General features: G+C 48.7%; 1 protein-coding gene across 4 annotated transcripts in view; it reads right to left on the bottom strand.

The window, feature by feature from the left end:
* CROT (carnitine O-octanoyltransferase) overlaps positions 1–19,842 on the bottom strand; it is an 898,406-nt gene that overhangs the window by 181,462 nt on the left and 697,102 nt on the right. The window lies entirely within an intron of this gene.

Consider the following 19,842-nt stretch of genomic DNA (forward strand, 5'->3'; position numbering starts at 1 on the left):
ATATCTTCTGGAGGAATCATGGAAGGACCTGGCAGTGCCTGAGGTACATTAGGAGTCAGTGTAAAAACTGACTGTGTACAGAACCAAATACGTGGTCACTGTTAAATCCTGTGTATGAGAGGCCCCTTTAGGAGCAAAGGTGGCAGACACCGAAGCATGCACATTGGTCATAGACAAGGTGGTTGTAGCTGTGGCAGTAGCTGAAGGAAGTCTTTGCACCATGGATGGGGGCATAGACAATGAAGTCATCGTCAGAGCCATAGATGTTGACGGAGCCGCAGGCAAGGTCGTCGACGGAGTGGAGGACTTCACATGCTTATGAGCTGTTGATGAAAGCAGCATCAATGAGGCCAATGGAGTCATCAATGGATGCTTCTTGGTAGCCGTAGACAAAGAGGATTTTGACAGGGAAGCAGAAGCCATGGCCAAGTGCTTCATGAATGAAACAGACTTATCCATCAAGGTCAGTAACAGTGGTGCGTTTGACGATGTTGTCGACGACCATTTGGAGCATGGGTGGCATGTCCCTTCTTAACCCACTTACCACAGGAATACTCATTGTGGGACCTGAACCTTTTAGAAGAGGTAGCATGCTACAAGGGTCGGCACTCATGGATAGAGGCATGGCTACGGATAGAGGCTGCATCAAAGATGACAACACCTTTGTCCAACCAAGCTACTATTTTATTGTGACAGTCCTTGAGCGTCTTGTTAGAGAAGGAGTGACAGATGGAACAGTTGTTTATGTCATGGTTCGGGTACAGGCAGTTAAGGCAGTCGTCATGATGGTCTTCAATGTAGACAGGTGGTTCATTCCTTGAAGGGACTCTTCTTCTTGAGTCTGCCATGCTGTCAAAGGACACACCAACAGGGCCTCAATGATGGAAGCTGAAACAGCCACCAGGAGGCGACCAGATGTCGGAACTCAGAATTTCTCAAAGTTTAAACATTGTTGAAAAATTAACTTCAAAATCGTTGAAAGATGTAGAGAATGCATAGACCCTGGCCCTGTTATGAAGTGGGATCCAGGCCCAAGGCACTCATGTCCATGAGATATTGTACATCCTCCTTGAAGCAAAGAGGACCAGCCTGTCTTAAGGGATGCGAAGAAAAGGGAAAGGAGGATGGGCCAGTCTGTAGCCTTTGTGATTACGAACTGACCGAGGAATCCTCTGAAATAAAAGACCACCCTGCCACAAACTTCAGGACCCTGCCCCCAACAGGAGATATTTGAAACTTGATGCCGCCTTATTTTTGTTTCTCCTCCATCTGGGAGGTGGCAATGCAGGATTGTATAAAGAAGAGATTGGTGGTGGTTGTTTACCTAGATTGTGGCTGCCTTCTCTCAAGGAAACCTCTTAAACAAAAAAAGAAATCCTTGATCTGAAGTCCTGTCTCGAGGCCACAGATTGGAACAGTTTACGAGAGGCCTTGGTCAGGATGTACAGTGAGCTAGCCATTACAGTTTTGTCAGCCATCGAGCTGTGGAATGATTCAAGACCCTCAAAGGGGAGAACAAGAATTCTGTCCTGCACATATTTGTGCAAAATTCACAGAGCAGAAAATAGCTGATATGTGCATGTCTGTGCCAATGCACATCCCCTCGCAGTGTTCAGATGGTGGTTGGAGCCCTCCATGAAGTCATGGGCAATATTCCTGGCGTCAGCCAGCCCAGATCTGAACCTCTCCTGCTTATCCTGCATCAAGTCCCCATGAAACAGGCTATCTCCTTCCAAAGGTGCTGGTTGGCTTTTTGACAATAAAACAGGAGCATCGGCAAGCCTTAATTAAAACTTTGATTTGGAATACACCTTTTTACCCCATAGGTCTAATAATCTGTTCCCCTTTCCTTTAGTGGAGGATAACAAGAAAGAGGATCAGGAGGGGTTCCTGATGAAAGAATGATGCAGCCACCAAGACGAAGGATGAAGCCATAGTGTGAACTGACAGACTTCTGAAGCCCGAAGGAGGCTGTATGTACCGCACCTTTGTAATGACTTCAATATATGGCTGGAGCACAAATGTCAAACTGCAAGCTACTAGCCGGGTATAAAAAGTAACTCACACCCACAATTCTCCAAATACAAACAACACAGCATTTCTTACTTGCCAAGAACCAAATATTACTAGCCAATGGCTAATGATGACTGAAATGTTTGAGGCATGTTTATTTAATATATCTAAATTTCTAATTCTTTTTACATTGGAATACCCCTTACATAATAGCGCCCATCACAAGAATCCCAGTCAAAAATCTGGAACAAGGAACAGTTTGTTTTTAATCTGAACATTCTGCACTATTTAAAACAACAAATAAAGAAATTAAAGCTGGTCGCCTAACTGTCAATGTGGGGTACGTCACTCACAATATTCCACATAAATTCTGACAACGTGTTTACATAAAAGAAACACAACCTATCTGCTATTATATCTCTAATGTTTACATTCACAATATAGACAAACAACCATAGGTAAAAAAGCTAATTTGACTAACTATTCCAGACAGGAGTAAAATCCTTTCCAATATAAACAGACACACTGTAATCTGCGGTCAGATTCAAAAAGACAAACCATTCTTAGAATACATTTTTCTACAATACAATTTACTTTATGGTTTCTGAAACCATCAAACAGTGCTGGCATGAGAACAAAATATTGACTTCCGTTTTCTAGGGCTGATTCAACTCTAAAATGTTGGACATCATAGTTTCTAGATTAGACATAGATACAAGATATACATACAATAATGCCTGCTGTGGGATAGAGAGCTGCTGTCTTTGGCTGTCACCACCCCTCCCCCCCACTATTGCTGGAAGCAGAGCTGCTCTGCTGGTGCTAGTGTGTGGCCCCACCCACCGGATTGTTGCTGCAGGAGGAAGAGAAAAGGGAGGCAATTCATTTTCAGCTACTGACCTTTGTGTAAAGCCCGCGGTGGGAAAGAGTACTGCTGCCTTTGGCTGCCTGCCACCACCCACACCTCCAGTGCTGGAAGCATTGCTAGTGTCCTGTTGCTGGTGTGTGGACCCAGCCCCCTGTATCGTTGCAGCAAGAGGAAGAGGAAGGGGAGGTATTTCATCTTCAACTACTGACCCTTGTGGTGTGGTCTGCCCCCCTCAACTGCTGGAAACAGAGCTGGTGTGTGGCCATGCCCCCTGGATACTTGCAACAAGAAAAGAGGAAGGGGAGTTATTTAATCTTCACCTACTGATCCTTGTGGTGAAGCCTGCTGTGGGAAAAGGTGCTGCTATCTTAGTCTGCCCTCCTCCCCCACCATTGCTGGAAGGAGAGCTGGTGTGCTGGTGCAGATGTGTCTCCCTAACCCCAGGATCGCTGCAGAAAAAGGAAGAAGGGGAGGTATTAAATCTTCAGCTACTGGCCCTTGTGAAGCCCACTGTGGGAAATGGTGCTGCTGTCTTTGGCTGCCCCCCCCCCTGTTTTTGGAAACGGAGCTGGTGTGCTGGTGCTGATGTGTGGCCCAACCTCCGGGATCATTGCAGCAAAAGGAAGGGGAGGTATTTAATCTTCAGCTACTGGCCCTTGTGGTGAAGCCCGCTGTGGGAAAAGGCACTGCTGTCTTTGGCTGTCCTCCCCCATTGCTGGAAGAGCAACTTGTGTGCTGGTGTGTGACCCCCCCTCCCCTGGATTGTTGTAGCAAGAGGAAGTGGAAGAGGAGGTATTTAATCTTCAGCTAATGACCCTTGTGGTGAAGCCTGATGTGGGAAAGGATGCGGCTGTCTTTGGCAGCCCCCCCCCTCATTGCTGGAAGCACAGCCGGTCTGCTGGTGTGTGGGCCCACCCACCTGGATCGTAGCAGCAAGAGGAAGAGGAAGGGGGTTATTTAATCTTCAGCTACTGACCCTCGTGGCGACGCCTGCAATGGGAAAGGGTGGTGCCGTCATTGGTTGTCATCCCACCCCAGAGCTGGTGTGTTCTTGTGTGGCCATGCCCCCCTGGATCTTTCCAGCAAGAAAAGAGGAAGGGGAGGTATTTAATCTTCAGCTACTGCCCCTTGTTGCAAAGCCCACTGTGTGAAAGGATGTAGCTGTCATTGGCTACCTCCCCCCCATTGCTGGAAGCACAGCTAGAGTGCTAGTGTGTGACCCCACCCACCTGGATCGTTGCAGCAAGAGGAAGAGTAGGTATTTTATCCTCAGCTACTGACCCTTGTGGTGTAGCCCACTGTGGGAAAGGGCACTGCTATCTTTGGCTGTTCCCCCACCCCTCATTGCTGGAAGCAGAGCTGTTGTGCTGGTGCATGCGCCCACCTCTCTGGATTGTTGATGCAAGAGGAAGAAGGGGAGGTATTTAATCTTCAGCTACAGACCCTGGTGGTGAAGCCCGCTGTGGGAAAGGGTGCTGCTATCTTTTGCTGCCCCCCCCCACAATTGCTGGAAGCAGGGCTGGTGTTCTAGTGTGTGGCCACACACCCCTGAATCATTGCAGAAAGAGGAAGAGGAGGGATTTAATCTTCAGCTACTGACACTTGTGGGGAAGGCCGCTGTGGGAAAGGGTGCTGCTGTCTTTCGCTGTCCCCCTCACCCAATTGCTGGAAGCAGTGCTGGTGTGCTGGTGTGTGACCAAAACCCCCTGGATCATTGCGGCAAGAAGAAGGGAAGGTATTTAATCTTCAGCTACTGATCCCTGTGGCGAAGCCCGCAGTGGGAAAGGGCTCTGCTGTCTTTGGGTTCCCCCCCATTCATGGAAGAATAGTTGGTGTGCTGGCCTTCCACCCCCCGGATCGTTGCAGCTAGAGGAAGAGGATGTAGTTAATATTCAGCTACTGACCCTTGTGGTGGAGCCAGCCCTGTACTGGAATGGGCGCTACTGTCCTTGGCTACCTCCCCCCATGCCGGAAGTATAGCTAGTGTGCTGGGGTGCACCCCACCCCCTGGAAAGTAGCAGCAAGAGGAAGAGGAAGGGAGGTATTTAATCTGCAGCTACTGACCCTTGTGGCAAAGCCCACTGTGGGAAAGGGTGCTGCTGCTTTTGGCTGCCCTCCCTACTGCTAGAAGCAGAACTGGTGTGCTGGTGCTGGTGTGTGGCCCCACCCGCTGATCGTTGCAACAAGAGGAAGAGGAGGTGTTTCATCTTAAGCTACTGACCCTTGTGGCAAAGCCAGCTTTGTGTGGGAAAGGGTGCTGCTGTCTTTGGCAGCCCCCCCCCCCTCATTGGTGAAAGCAGAGCTGGTGTGCTGGTGTGTGGGCCCACCCACCTGGTTCCTTGCAGCAAGAGGAAGGGGAGGTATTTAATCTTCAGCTACTGACCCGTGTGGCGACACCAGCTATGGGAAAGGGCGCTGACATCATTGGCTGTCGTCCCACCTCATTGCTGGAAGCAGAGCTGGCGTGCTGGTGTGTGGCCACAACCCCCTGGATTGTTGCAGCAGGAGAAAGATGAAGGGAAGGTATTTAATGTTCAGCTACTGACCCTTGTGGTGAAGCCCGCTATGGGAAAGGGTGCTGCTGCTGTCCTTGGCTGCACCACCTCCCCCCAATTGCTGGAAGCAGAGCTGGTGTGTGGCCACAACCCTCTGGATCGTTGCAGCAAGAGAAAGAGGAAGGGAAGGTATTTAATGCTCAGCTACTGACCCTTGTGGTGAAGAAGCTTACTGTGGGAAATGGCGCTGCTGCCTTTGGCTGCCCCCCCCCAATTGCTGGAGACAGAGCTGATGTGCTGGTGTGTGGCCACACACCCCTGGATCGTTGCAGCAAGAGGAAGTGGAAGGGGAAGTATTTAATCTTCAGCTACTGACCCTTGTGTTGAAGCCTGCTGCGTGAAAGGGCGCTGTTGTCTTTGGCTGTCCCCATCCCCACGCCACAATTGCTGGAAGCAGTGCTGGTGTGTGGCCACAACCCCCTGGATCGTTGCAAAAAGAGGAAGAGGAAGGTATTTCATCTTCAGCTACTGACCCTAGTGGCGAAGCCCGCTGTGGGAAAGGGTGCTGCTGTCTTTGCTCACCCCGTTGCTGGAAGTAGAGCTAGTGTGCTGGTGTGTGGCCCCAACTCCCTGGTTCATTGCAGGTAGGGGAAGGGGAGGTATTTAATCTTCAGCTACTGACCCTTGTGGCTAAACCCGTTGTGGGAAAGGGGTCAGCCGTCACTGGCTGCACCCCAACTGCTGGATGCAGAGCTGGTGTTGGTGTGTAGCCCCACCCCCCTGGATCATTGTAGCAAGAGGAAGAGGGAGGAGAGGTAACCTTCAGCTCCTGACCCTTGTTGGCAAGACTTGCTGTGGGAAAGGGTGCTGCGGTCTTTGGCTGTCCCCCTAACCCCCATTGCTGGAAGTAGAGCTGGTGTTGGTTTGTGGCCCACCCCCCTGGATAATTGCAGCAAGATGAAGAGGAAGGGGAGGTAATTTTAAGCTACTGACCCTTGTGGCAAAAGCCGCTGTGGGAAAGGGCGCTGCGTTCTTTGGCTGACCCACTCCCCATTGCTGGAAGCAGGGCTGGAGTGCTGGTGCCGGTGTGTGGCCCCACCCCCTGGATTGTTGCAGCAAGAGGAAGAAGGGGAGGTATTTAATCTTCAGCTACTGATCCTGAGGCAAAGTTGAAGGTATGGCAGGGGGAATATGTTCCTTCCCTCTGCCTCTTTTTCTGACTCCCCCAGCCTTGGGTTTCCCCTTTGGCTTAGGCTTCCCCTTAGACTTGGCTAAAGCAGCTTGATCCTGAGACCTAGCGCTTGAAGGGCGTCGAGAGTGTCTCCAAGGACCTAAGTCTTAAAAACTGATCTCACACAGGACTCTTCTATGAACTACTCTCCTAACAATGGCAGATGCCCTGGCCATCTCAATACTCACAGCTCTATGACAGGCAATTCTGGGAGGTTGAGAGAGGGCCTCTCAGCCAACTGAGTAAGCCCCACAGCATCTCTGTCAGGAGCCTGTAGGATTACCACAAGGGAAGCTACTTCAGTATGACTGGGCCCAGTGTTCCTAACAGTAGAGGTACTTACACCTACTACCTGAACACTATCCTTAGAGAAAAAGTAACTTTGGGACAGAACAGGTACGGGAGCAGAAGCTCCAGCATTTCGAGGTTCAAGGGAAACTAACACTACTTCAGATTCTTCACCTGTGGGGAAGGAATCCAAAGAGAAGGAGACCCCTTTAGGAATATCTTCCACACCCTCAGAGGAGACCAGACTTACAGAGTGGACCCCCAAGGTCTTACCCTTACATTTCGGGTCACCCTTCACATGGTCACTGGTCCTGCAAGTGAACGAAGATCCACTGAAACGTGACACACAGGGAGGCTTCGAGTAACCACTCTCATGCTTGGGATTGTCAGTCCCACTAATCTTTCTTGAATCGTGGGGCTTCCCCTTAAACATTTTGTGGGCCTTCTGGGATGAAGTTTTGTCAGATCCCCCACCCTCTTCTTCTTCGGCTTCTTCCCCTCTTCCTGCTTACTAGAAGCAGGTTTGTCCTTATGGGACACTCTATGGGACACCGACAGGTCAGCTACAATGGCCAGTTTCTTTGGATCTAACTCCTTAGAATCTGCCAAATGCTCCTTATGCACAGGGGAAAAGGAAGCAAAAATGTGTACAAGCATGACCAAATGGACCATGCCCCCAAATGTGGTTACCTTGTAACCCACAACCCAGCCACCCAGTCTGTCACATAAGACACCCAAGTAACATTCTCCCTCTCCTTATTTTCTCTGATTCCCCAGCTTGCTACAATTTTGCAAAGTCTTTTTTGTCAGCTTTTGACATTTCCAGAATGACGGTACAGGCAGAATGGAGTAGTCTGCTGAGAAATCATGCACTCTTTTCAGCATCACCCACCTCTTGCCCCTCACAAGCATACTAAAAGGTTACAAACCAATCCATCATATCATTCTTATTATCATACACAAAGCAGATCTCTGGGGAATATAGGATGAGAAGAGGACCTAGAACCATCACCAGATGCCCTCAAGTTACCTTGTGGTGCCTGCAGCCTGGCAAGCTCCAGCTGGTGATCCCTCTCCTTTTGCCTTTCAACCCTATCAAATTCCAATCTGGCCATATCATTCAAAAGCTCCTTCTGCCTGAGTTTAAGCTTCTCCTTCTTCAGCTCTCACAATACGTCAGCCTCAGCATTTGTAAGAGACACATCAGTGGAACCATCCTCCTCCTCTCCCCTTTCTATAGTGGCAATGGTGGTCAATGCAAAATCACTACTATTACTATTCCCTAGAAGAGGCACACTCCTATTCTTCTCATGCTGCAAAATTATATTCATTAGTTCAGCCTTGTTACCAGAGACGGTCAAGCCTCTGTCAACACATCACATTTTCAACTAATCAACTTTGTAAGGGCTCAAAGTGGCCATAGTGACTGTCTACATGTTATCCATTACAGTAGGTGACTATCATACTACCAGACAAGTCAAATTGCAGTGTTCTGTGTATTTACAATCCAGATACTACACCAGTGGACAACACTGGGGGCCCAAAACTATCATCACCACTGTGCAACAATTTGTTAGAATGGATTTCCAAACTCCGGCCTGTTGGACAGAGTTTAGAAGGCCAACCCAGTTATAGTGAAAAGGGACAACTCTGGGAGCTGGAGCCAAACCAAAAAGGTAGCATGGAGAGTGGTCAAGGCTAAGTCTCAGGAGTGGGTTAGCGTGGTAAGGGGTCCACAATGAGTTCAAAGGGTAAGTAATCTAAATATCTTATCAATTAATCAATAACTTTATTTCAGTCATAGGGCCATAAAGGTACATCATGACACATATAAATCAGTAACAATAATGATAGCAATAACAAATGAAACATTCCACCCTTGTGTCCAAATCAAATGTGATGCCCCGTGGCCTTCTTGTATCCCCAGTGGGGCACACTACCACCAATGACTCCTTCTCCCATGTGTAACACGCCAGCTATTTCATCGCTAGCCTCACCGGTTTAACTCAAGAGGGATTGCTCAATGTCATTTTTCCCACTTCGACTGTGTTTGCGCCAGTAAGCACAGGCCAGAGCAGGCGGTTTTCAGAGTGGGCATCCATGTATCCCCTAGGGTGGGCTCTAACTTCAATTGCTGTGTTGGCTGGGGGGGGGGGGGGGTGGGGTGAAATCTCCTGACAAAGCCCATTATACGTTTTCCCAAGCTTGGCTCCCTGAAGTCGATTTGGACATAGTTATGGGCACTTTCCCGCTGGTAGGACAACAGGGTACACCTTAGGATCTATTCCTGTGTTACAAATAGGCAACGCTGCACAGCAAGCATCCAGTGATCCAGTGAATGCACTTGTTTTCAAGGGCCTCCCTGGGTTTGTGATAATTTTGGGGCAGTTGGGGAACCTGTGTAGATAGACTGACCCTCCAGGAAGCGATCAGCTTACAGGAGTTGACATTGTTATTCGACGGTGCATGGTCAACTCCACTGGTTAGATTTTCCATGGTGGCATTAGGCCCAAGGCCCCTTTCTACCCTCCAAGTAAAAATCTGTGGGGGTGAGTGTGGATGGCCTTCTGCGTGCTTGGGGTGTGATCATGTCCCCTTAAGGCTATAGGGGCCTGGGGCACTGTGTGAAACAGGTCACTTTCTCTTTACTGCTGCTAGCACCCCAGCCTAGCAGGGTCGTGGTCGACTTTATTGAACGAGGTAACAAAATTAACCGGTACCGTCAGAAAACCGTTTGGGACCTCCCCTTTTACACTACAGGGTGTTTTGTGCCTCCCTCTTAGTCCCTCCTTTCCCATATTCTTCCAGCAACAAAGGTAGTAGGCTTTTGATAGACACCAGTTAGGACAAAACAAAATTGCATTTCCATGCGTGGTCCCAGAGTTGAAGTGTTAATGTTAAAGGACATTTGTACCACGCACTTTCACCACCGGAATGGTCCCCTGGCGCTCTGGCGGCTCTGAAAGAGGAGGGGAGGTTGAGTTAGTGGGAGGAAGCAAGAAAAGTGCAAGAGAGCAGTGATGTGCTGTTGACGGCCTCAGCCCAGGGGGTCCGTTGGCTGGGCCTGGGGTGTTTGGGGCCGGCAGTCGTCGTGTACTGTTGTGCAAGGCTATGTGTGTTTTTGTTTTGTTGTTGCGATGTAGTGAAGTTTGTGCAGTTTGTTGTGCTGTAGGTTTTGGTTGTGTTTGGTTTGGCGTTTGAGAGGTGTATGCAGAAAGGGAAATTGTTAGTAGGGTTGGTTAGTTTGCGTCTCTATCCTGAATTGATGCACTCGGGCTGCGTAGTCTCCCCATATGCGGCTCTGTCCTGATCTGGGTCCAACTGGCATACAGGTTCCTTACTCCTCTGGCCCCCCCTCTCACATGCTCTCTCATAGCTCCCCTTATCTCCTTTCATACTCCTGTGGCCAGTGCACCTGCCAATGACAACCTCTGAGGTAGTTGGGGTGATTGCCAATATCTCGATAATTCCACACCACTGTGGTACCTGGCGGTAATTAAGGGGCGGGCGAAAGTGTTGGTGGGATTGTCTGGGGTAGTTGACTCAGTCTCCGTGCGTGCCTCCTGTGTTCCAGCCTAACCGGTGTCACCCGTCCAGGTGCCGTGGGAATTACTCTCGGGTCGGGGATGTCCTTGTCTCTTCGGTTTAGTCAGGCGAAGTGGGCGAAGTGAATGTCACCATTGGCCCCTATTAGTTCAACCAACTTTGGCACGTTCGCAGTGCTCCTGTTAGTCATTTTGCAGAAGCCATCGTCCACCCACCTTCCCATGGGGTTTGTTGGCTTGCCTTCAAGTCGGGGTACTTTTGTCCCTGCTGTCTACCGTTGGTGTAATTGGGCCTCCCCCCAGACTAGTTGCTACGAGCTCAAGGGTATCAGAGGTGCCAATAATGTCAAAGTTGACTAGCGGAGACTGTCTAAAAGTAAAATCATCAGGGGATATGGTGGGCATTGTTGCAGTCATTGCAGTCATAGTGGCTGCTGAGGTACCATTGTCGGCAGTGTTGAACAGGGTCTTTCAAAGGCCAGGGGCATTTTACTATGCTGTTCCCCGGGCATTTCTTGGCTAACTGGAACCTTGGCTGAGTCCTCAGTGTCCACAGTGTCCCACTGTACGGGGCTTCAGTGAGGAGTGGAACCAAGCCTGATTTGCATATGGTCTCTCCCCTTTTATGACATGGCAGGTGAAGAACGATGGTCTGGAGGGTTGCCCAGAGCAATGCCAGAGGTTAGGATTAATGCCAAACCTTCCAGCCATCACCTCTTTTGTTTTGCGTAAGTCACCCCGAGTGGGACAGGTATGCCCAGACGTGGGTCCCGAGCCTGCTGGGCCGAGAGACCCAAGCTACTCTTCAGTGACGAGGCCCAACAAGGCCGAAACATGTTAGGGGATGCTTGTGGACTCGTGAAGAAGGGATGTGACCAAGCAGCTCGTGCAGGCCTGCCCCTTTTGGGGTGGGACGATGCCTGATTTTCATATAGTCTTTCCCCTTTTGTAATGGCTTGGCAGGTGAAGAACAATGGTCTGGAGTGTTGCCCAGAGCAATGCCAGAGGTTATGATTAATTCCAAACCTTCCAGCCATCACCTCGTTTGTTTTGCGCAAGTAGTTGACTTGCCTTCTGCCTCAGGAACCTCACCTTTTATCAGGATTTCCCATTCATCCTCTGCAAACTCTCTCTGCAGCTTACAGCAAGGGGCGGGTGCCCCTTGCCTACAGCCCCCCAGTAGGAATGGTTCTTTCAAGCACATCAGCAAACAAACGAGAGCAGAGTTTCTGAATCCTCCCATGCTTCTTGCCCTCGCGTACACACTGGAGCCTTGGCGGGCTACACAAAAAGTTCCAACCGAAGGCAAAACTCACAGCAAGACCTCCCCTCCCAGGATTGCAGAACAAGGGCCAAGAAAGAACAAACACACGAGAAATGGTGAAAATAGTAAGGAGCCACCATGCTGGAACATAGGTGACCATCTTGTGCATAGCTGCAGTTGTGAATACAGCCTGCGGTGGAACATTGCACAAAAGTCAGTAGAACACGTCCACTGCCACCAGGCATAACTATAGGGTTGTTACTAGAACTCAAAAGGTACAGGAGCATCGAGAAGGGGGGTACTAGGTATCCCCTCAGTACACCACATAGGTGCTGCGTGCGGATCTCTGAAAAGTAAAAGCTAGGAAGAATAAAAAGTATACCCCTATCCTTAAGAACAGTAGTTCTGTAAGGAAAATAAAAGAATATAAAAAGGATAGCCCAAAGGGCTCCTTGCAACACTGCACATAGCGTGCTGTGTGCTGCAAAAGTGAAACACAGATGCCTTTAAAAGTTATTGAGGAAAGCAAGACTCCATAAAATAACATAACACATACAGAACAGGGCCACGGCGTGGCTGGATGCACCAAACTGCCCGACAGGAGCTGAAGGCCAAACGGAGAGCGAGACGAACGAATGAAGCGTTGGTCCTGGTGACGAGGTGCTGTGTGACTTTGGGACTGGATTATAGCATATTATAACTGAGGAGAGAGACATTATGTTGGAGGGTGTGGAGGTAGGAAGGCGTGGCATATTGTGGCATGAATGCAGGAGATACGGAGGCATCGAATTCCTACCCCAATAGTGAGATTAGTTGGGATACTTATAGGAAGGTATCCCCCTGCTGTGTTCCAAGTATCGGCGGAGGCCAGGAAAGGACTAGATGCGGGTAGCCTGAGATCCAGGGAGGAGCTGGGCAACAGTTGGGGACGGGTAGGGCAGGGGGAAAGTTGGGAGGGGCAGGGGGAAAGTTGGGAGGGACGGGGGGGTGGAGGGAGGACAGTGGTAGCGGAAGTTCAGTTGGGGATGCGAAGGGTGGGGGGAGGGAGGGGTGTTGGGGGACTTCCAGTGTCATTTGTTAGGGAACAAGCTTACACACATGCGCGCCTGTGCTTAAAGCGGATTATAGGGAGGGACAGAGGAGGGGACTGGGTATGGTCGAAATATGGCAGACCTTAGGATATTAACCTGGAGTGTCAGGGGGCTCAACAGTTACTTGAAGAGGAACAAGATTATGATGTACTTATAGAAAATAGATATAGCCCTAATACAGGAAACACATCTCACGAAAGAGAAACAAGAGGTGATACAGAGGAAATGGAAGGGGACCAACATAGGTGCAACGTACTCGGCTTATGCCAGAGGGGTGATCACTTGGGTAGCACCACATGTCCCCTTTCCAGTTGCTACAGACCACAGTGGAGGCGGACGGGAGGATGGTGGCAATAAGGGGATTGATAGAAAATAGAGAACTATGTATTATCAATACATATGCCCCGAATCAGGACACAGTGGCTTACTTCAAGACCCTATATAGTAAAATGAGTCCGTTCCTGGGAGTTAGGCGGTCAGTTCTATGGGGATGCGACTTTAACTGCACGTTAGACCGAAGAGTAGATGGGTCAGACAGGAAATCAGACAAACCCACCCCCACTGCCAGAACCCTAAAGACCCTGTTGGGAGACCTCCGGCAAGAGGATATGTGGAGGTTATGTCACGACCCTCAGCCCTGATCCCCAATGGCAAGCCCATTGGTCACGTGGAATCAGGGCTCGGATCACTAATAAGGCCTGGCATCCACTTCTCAGGCCCTTTGGCGCCAGGCTCATCAGTAAGGAAAGACATCTGCTTGAGGAACTACTTTATTTAGGCTTTCAGCCAACATGGAGGCATCCACATAGCTTGATTCCTAGAACCAAGCTATGCAGTCTAGTGTTTTGGGTGTGGTAGCCTAGGGACTACTTTACCTGGACTACTTTACAGTGGCTATTTAAACCACACCCGAACAAGACAACACGCTTCGCGTTACTTTGCTTCTAGCAACGTGACGCTCACCGTGTCCAGCTTTCCGACGAGCCTGGTGAATTCCGGACCTGCAGAAAAACCAACAAAATCGTTAGCAGCAGAATCTTACCTGCATTCGTCATCCCTCACTGCTCGCAGCTCCTGAGCAGCTCTTGGGGTTCACCGCCCAGATCGAAGGACCTGAGAAAAGGAGGAAGACATCATTAAAGGAGGTAGTGGAGACATTACAACCACAAAGCGCTTAAAGACTTACCTGGTTGGTTGCTTTTCGGCCGGCATAGCTCCGGAACTCCATCTGCGCTGGGAACTCACCGCGACCTACGAAAAGAGAAAAGCGCAGGTCAGTGAGGACAAGACATCACTGCGCTACGCAAAGCGCCTCCTTACCGCATCATAGCGCTATAGCGCGCCATCATCTCCCGGTGAGAACAAGCATATCCAGTTCTCCAAGCGGACACTCCGCGCTCCTAGGGAGATAAAAAAAGAGTAATTTAGAACAGAGAAAAGGCATGCAAGAATTACGACGCCATCAATCGCAATAAGAGCTACCTGAAAGACACTACAAGGACAGCAGTCAGTGAAGGAACTGGACCGCCCGCGCCCACAAAAGACAACGCGCCCCTGCCCAGAGAGCAGGACGGATAGTCCACCGATTCCGACAACCAGGTGAGAAAAGAACCTGGAGGGGCTGGAAACAAAAGGGGGGTGGGGGAAAACTTACCTTGGTCGCCCCGTCCTAATATAGTCTTCATTTCCAGGCGGAATCCCATCGACACTCAGAACACACCAGGGAATCATTGGGAAGGGCACCAACGACCAACTGGCTGGGTGGCGTCCCCTTGGGTACCAGGTTACACCACCCACACGATAGACATTACTCGCACTACACAGCCCCACAGGACTTGTATACATGGTTAGATTATATGTTCCCTCACAGGAGATGATGGTGGAAATATTGCGATCAGAATACAAAGCGAGGGTCCTCTCGGACCACTCGCTATTGGTCTTAACATGGCAATATCTGCCTCCAAGGGCTAGGATCCCAACGTGGCGACTCAGGGCTGAAACACTGAAAGATACAGTGTCCAGGGAGGATCTGAGAGAAGAAATTATAGAATACTTTGAAAACAACACTGGGAGTGTGGAATCGGCCGGCACTCTATGGGAAGCATTTAAGGTGGCGACGAGAGGTTCGGCCATAGCCAAATCCAAAGGCTGCAGGGAGTCATACTACGGGAACTGCATAAGGCAAAGGCGAAACTAGAGACAGTTTTGGGCAAAGGAGGTAACTCCCAGGAGGATGCTGAAACCATAAACCAATTGCAGCAGGGATGTGCAGGGCACTGGGTGAGATTGTGCAATTTAAACTTTAAGAAATACATAGAGAGACAACACGCTGGGGGAGACAAGCCGGGGAGATTGCTGGCATGGTTGTATAAAAGTGAGTCCCCCAGACCAACGATCAGAGCAATAATGGGGGAGAGTGTACAAATAATGGATATCCAAGAGGGCGTGAACGGAGAGTTCCTTGAATTCTATAAACAACTGTACGGGGACGTAGGAGGGGGTGAAGGTAGCGAGATAATGGAATCACTAGAGGATATTGACTTGCCAAAATTAAGTGCTGAAGAGCGAGAGGACCTAGATGCCCCAATTACATTGGAAGAACTAGAAGCAGTGGTTGAGCAACTACCCACCAGCAAGACTCCGGGAGCAGATGGACTCCCCAGTGAGTTCTACAAAATGTATAGGAAAGAAGTGCTCCCCTCGCAGCTGGCAATGCTAAATGAAGCATTTGAAATAGAGATATTGTCAGAATCGCTGAGAGAGGCGATCATCATCCCACTCACCAAACCTAATAAGCCAAGCACGGACTGCGGGTTGTACAGACCGTTGTCGATGCTGAACCAGTACAGCAAGATACTCACGGCTGTGTTGGCAAATAGAATGAGACAGGTCATAAGCAGATTAATACACCCTGATCAGTCCAGATATGTCTCTTGCAGAAGCATATCAGACAACCTCAGACGACTCCACCGGGTCATAGAGCACACAGAAGGAGACTCGAGCGAGATGGCAATTATATCACTAGATGCAGTGAAAGCCTTTGACTCTGTCAAATGGCCTTGGTTGATGGCAGCACTAAGAGAATATGGGATGGGACCCAGGTACCTTAAGTGGGTGAAATTACTGTACAGTTCACCGCTAGCCAGAGTCAAGACGCCAGCGATTATCTCGGAGAGGTGGCAACTCAGTAGGGGCACCAGACAGGGATGCCCTTGCTCCCTGATGCTGTATATCCTAGTATTGGAACCCCTGGCGATATACCTGAGACAACAATACGAGGAAGTCGGGATCTATACAAAAGGGGGACCACACCTAATTTCATTATATGCAGATGACATGTTACTATACTTGAGGTAGCAATGGAGCGATTTGCGTTGCTCTCTAGTATTGCAGTTTATCCCAAGAAATCGTGTATATTCCCTATGGGGAGGTACATAGGGGTCCCGTGGGAACAACTGCCAGTCTTACAAATACCTTGGGAGACCAGCACGTTCAGATACCTGGGGATTGACATTTATCACATGGTTGAAGCAGAATATAAACATAACACTGAGAATATAAACTATAAACAAACGGTAGCAAACATTGAAAATAGCATGAGGTTCTGGACTAAGCTCCCCTTGGCCATGATAGGGAGGGGGGCGCTGTTGAAGATGGTCGTATTGCCAGGCTACTACATTTTTTTGGTAACTTACCATATATGATACCAAAGCATTTCTTTGTCAAACTCCAGAGCATATGCTTCATTTGGCATGGAGCTAGAAAAAGAATATCCCTATGGAAGTTACAGAACACGTATGATAAAGGTGGTATAAAACTGCCTAATTTTGAGATCTATTACTTGGCCAGTCAACTGCAGTACGTGGCCAAATGGTTAACGGAAGACTCGAGATCAGAGTCCAGACTGTTGAAATCAGAGTGTGCACCGTTTTTTCTGAAAGAATTGATATGTCTGCCCAAACCTGAGCTAAAAGGATGCCCGGGGATGTTGGAACTGGGATGGAAGATATGGCGCAAGGCCTGCCAGGTCATGAGGAACCCAACCCCATGTTCCCCACAAGTGCCGCTAGTAACATTGACCGGAGGAGATGTGCAACTGAGGAAGACGTTTCGCAGAAACTGGGAACCTGTGGGGATAGCAACAGTGGGAGACATATGGCAGGAAGGGGAAATAAAGGAATTCAGGGTGCTGGCAGAAGAAACGGGTTTACACGTAGGACATTATATTACTTATACTAGAATGGTACGGCGGATCAGAGAGACATGGTCTGAAATAATGCTGGAAGATCAAACTGACACGGCCATAGAAACGATGTATGATATAGCAGAGGGAGGGCATGAGGTTTCTCGAATCTATGAGCTGCTGATGTCCAGGGTGGGAAGGGAAGTGGCCCAATTAAGGCAAGACTGGGAAGAGGAAGCCGGGGAACTTATGAGTAACAGGTTATGGGAGCGGGCTCAAGGGTATCATAGAAAAGGGCCAGAAACGCGAGGCTACAACAAATACAGCTATATGTAACCTACAGGGCATACATGACTCCCCAGAGAATAGCCCATTTAAGAATGCTGGATGACAAACATGCCCCAAATGCGGGGTAGAAAACACAGGGATGATACACATGTTTTGGGCATGTCCAGAAATTGGGAAGTTCTGGGGAGAAGTAGCCCACTGACGAAATGAGGAAGGGATCAATCTAAACATTGAATCAGTGTGGGCATGCATGGTATGGGGGGTTCTCTAGACCGCGGCAACTGAAACATGTTAGTTAACTTAAGGACTTGGCATATATACTTGCAAAGCACAGAATTGCCATGGGGTGGAAAGCATGCAACAGACCAAAGGTAGAAGTTTGGTGAAGCGACCTCCAGAAATGAACCGAAGCCGAAACGGCAGTATGGAATGAAGCCGCCAGTAGGGGAGGGGAGGATGAAGCGGAAACCCTTGCGGCTTGGAAACACTTAGTGGCTACACTGTCTGGGTCCACCAAGGACTGCTTAAGCGATCATGAAACTTCTGAGAATACAGAAGGGGAGGTTCCCCCGTAGGAGAGAGAAGCAGAATGGGAAGTGGAGTAAGCTCGAGTTGGGGGAGGTTAATGGGTAATCAGTAGATACTGAACGATATGTACATGATGTTATAGTATTATGATAAGTACTGCTGGATTTATTATTGAATGTTGATTGTTTGTTTTAAAAACTAATAAAATTGTTTTAAAAAAAAAACACATTCAGAACAGGGATCCTATGATTACACCAAAAAAGAATGAATAAGGGGGAAAGGGCTCCCCTCATTCAGGAGAACAAGAAAAAGGTCCAGATGTCCAGCAAAAAGTGCTAGGTGTCTAACTAGGAGAGGGGATTAAGCAAAAAACGGATAGACCTCCCTAACAGACACCTCTACCGCGATAGCCCAAACTGGAGTTGATCAGTCCAAAGAATGCTTCCAGGAATGCTTCCAAAGACTCCAGATGACTGGGCACTGATCAGACATCAGGAACGGTTGGTCCCACCACTCCAATGGTCGAAGTACCACCGAAGGCCTTCTGGCAATCACCAGCCAGACAAGGCTCCACTGGAACTGCAGCAAAAGTTGATCACCATGCCTTCTTAGGATGGGTCCATGGGTCTTCCATGGTCTTCACAGATGGGCAGGATACTTGGCTCTTTGCAGAATGTCTCCAGGATCTCTGTGGCATGGCTGCAGGACTCCTCTTCTTATGCAGAAACTCAGGTGAGACAGAAACGCAGCTCACCCAATGGAAGATCTGCCCCTCACGCACACCCCAGCAGTGGTCCAATCAGGACGGCTGTTGGTGAAACTCACCCATACACTCCAGACATAGAAGAAAAACAGTATGTAGATTGGGAACAGACAGCCCCAGCCCACTTACTGGGAACAAACACACATGGCCCTGCACAAGCCTGAGAAAAACTCAGCTTGCCTGGGCAAGGCATGGCCATGAAAGGGATTTCCTGACCTGGCACGGTCACAGGATAAGTTTGCCAAAACTTTTTATGAATTAACCTTGCATGTATTATTGTGATTTTTTTGTGAAAGGTCTGAATTTCAAGCCATAGCACAAGAAAGAAAAGAAAAGAAAATGCCTGTCAGCACGGAAAAAAGGATTGGGGGTGGTGCCTGAAGGCGGACCCAGCATGTGTGGGCCACATCCTGTGCATGCAATGTGCAGCTTTGGGGAGCTTAAGGTTGGAGACTGCGCAGTATGGTACAAATCACTGTTACTTTCCGTCAAAAACACAGATTCTTTTCCACAAAAACCCAACTTTGGGCAGCAGACCGTCATAGGAGGACAGTGAAGAATTAGATTTTTTGAATCCCTGGAATCCCAGACACTTACGCATAAAACTCAACACAACTGAGCTCAGGACTGTAATCCACTAAACCAATCAGCTGTGTTTTGTTTCCTACCTGAGGTCTAACATTCCCTAGTGATTCTCATGGGTAGTATTTAGACAATAATTAGTCCTTCGAAATGCTTTAGCCTTGCGGTTAGCACTGACCAAATTGTCAGTGACTACTAAATGCTTCCACCTTAAAACACTAGACTTTCTACAAACGCCACTGCCTTACCTTGTATACACTGAATGCGTGTCAATCTAAAAAAATGAAAAGTTTTAAAAATATACTTCAGTGCCACCAGCCTTCCCCCAAAATGATAAATGTATCTAGTCAGTCCGATTCCACTTCTGAGAGCATCCTCTGGTGCCGTCACATATGAATGCAGAAAAGGTGAGATGCATATCATCTGTCAATGCGAGAATTAAAGACCATCTCAAAATATTTAAAAAAAACTCAGGATACAGGTATTTGTTTGGATGCATTCTCATTTTAGAGCGTTTACTGTGTGTCTGTCAGTTATGATCGATCATGTAATGGATTGTACACCATTTGTTTTTTCAGTTTGGGCTATTAGGCGACGCTGAAAGCGCTACCTTTAAAGCCGAAACTATTGTCATTAACATAAAAGCTTCAAATATGGGCTTTGAATGAGGATCTGTAATGCTTTTCCAATGGAGATGACATTT

The sequence above is a fragment of the Ambystoma mexicanum genome, chromosome 2q (assembly GCF_040938575.1).
Source record: "Ambystoma mexicanum isolate Mex_15411 chromosome 2q, UKY_AmexF1_1, whole genome shotgun sequence".
In the NCBI taxonomy this organism is placed as follows: Eukaryota; Metazoa; Chordata; class Amphibia; order Caudata; family Ambystomatidae; genus Ambystoma; species Ambystoma mexicanum.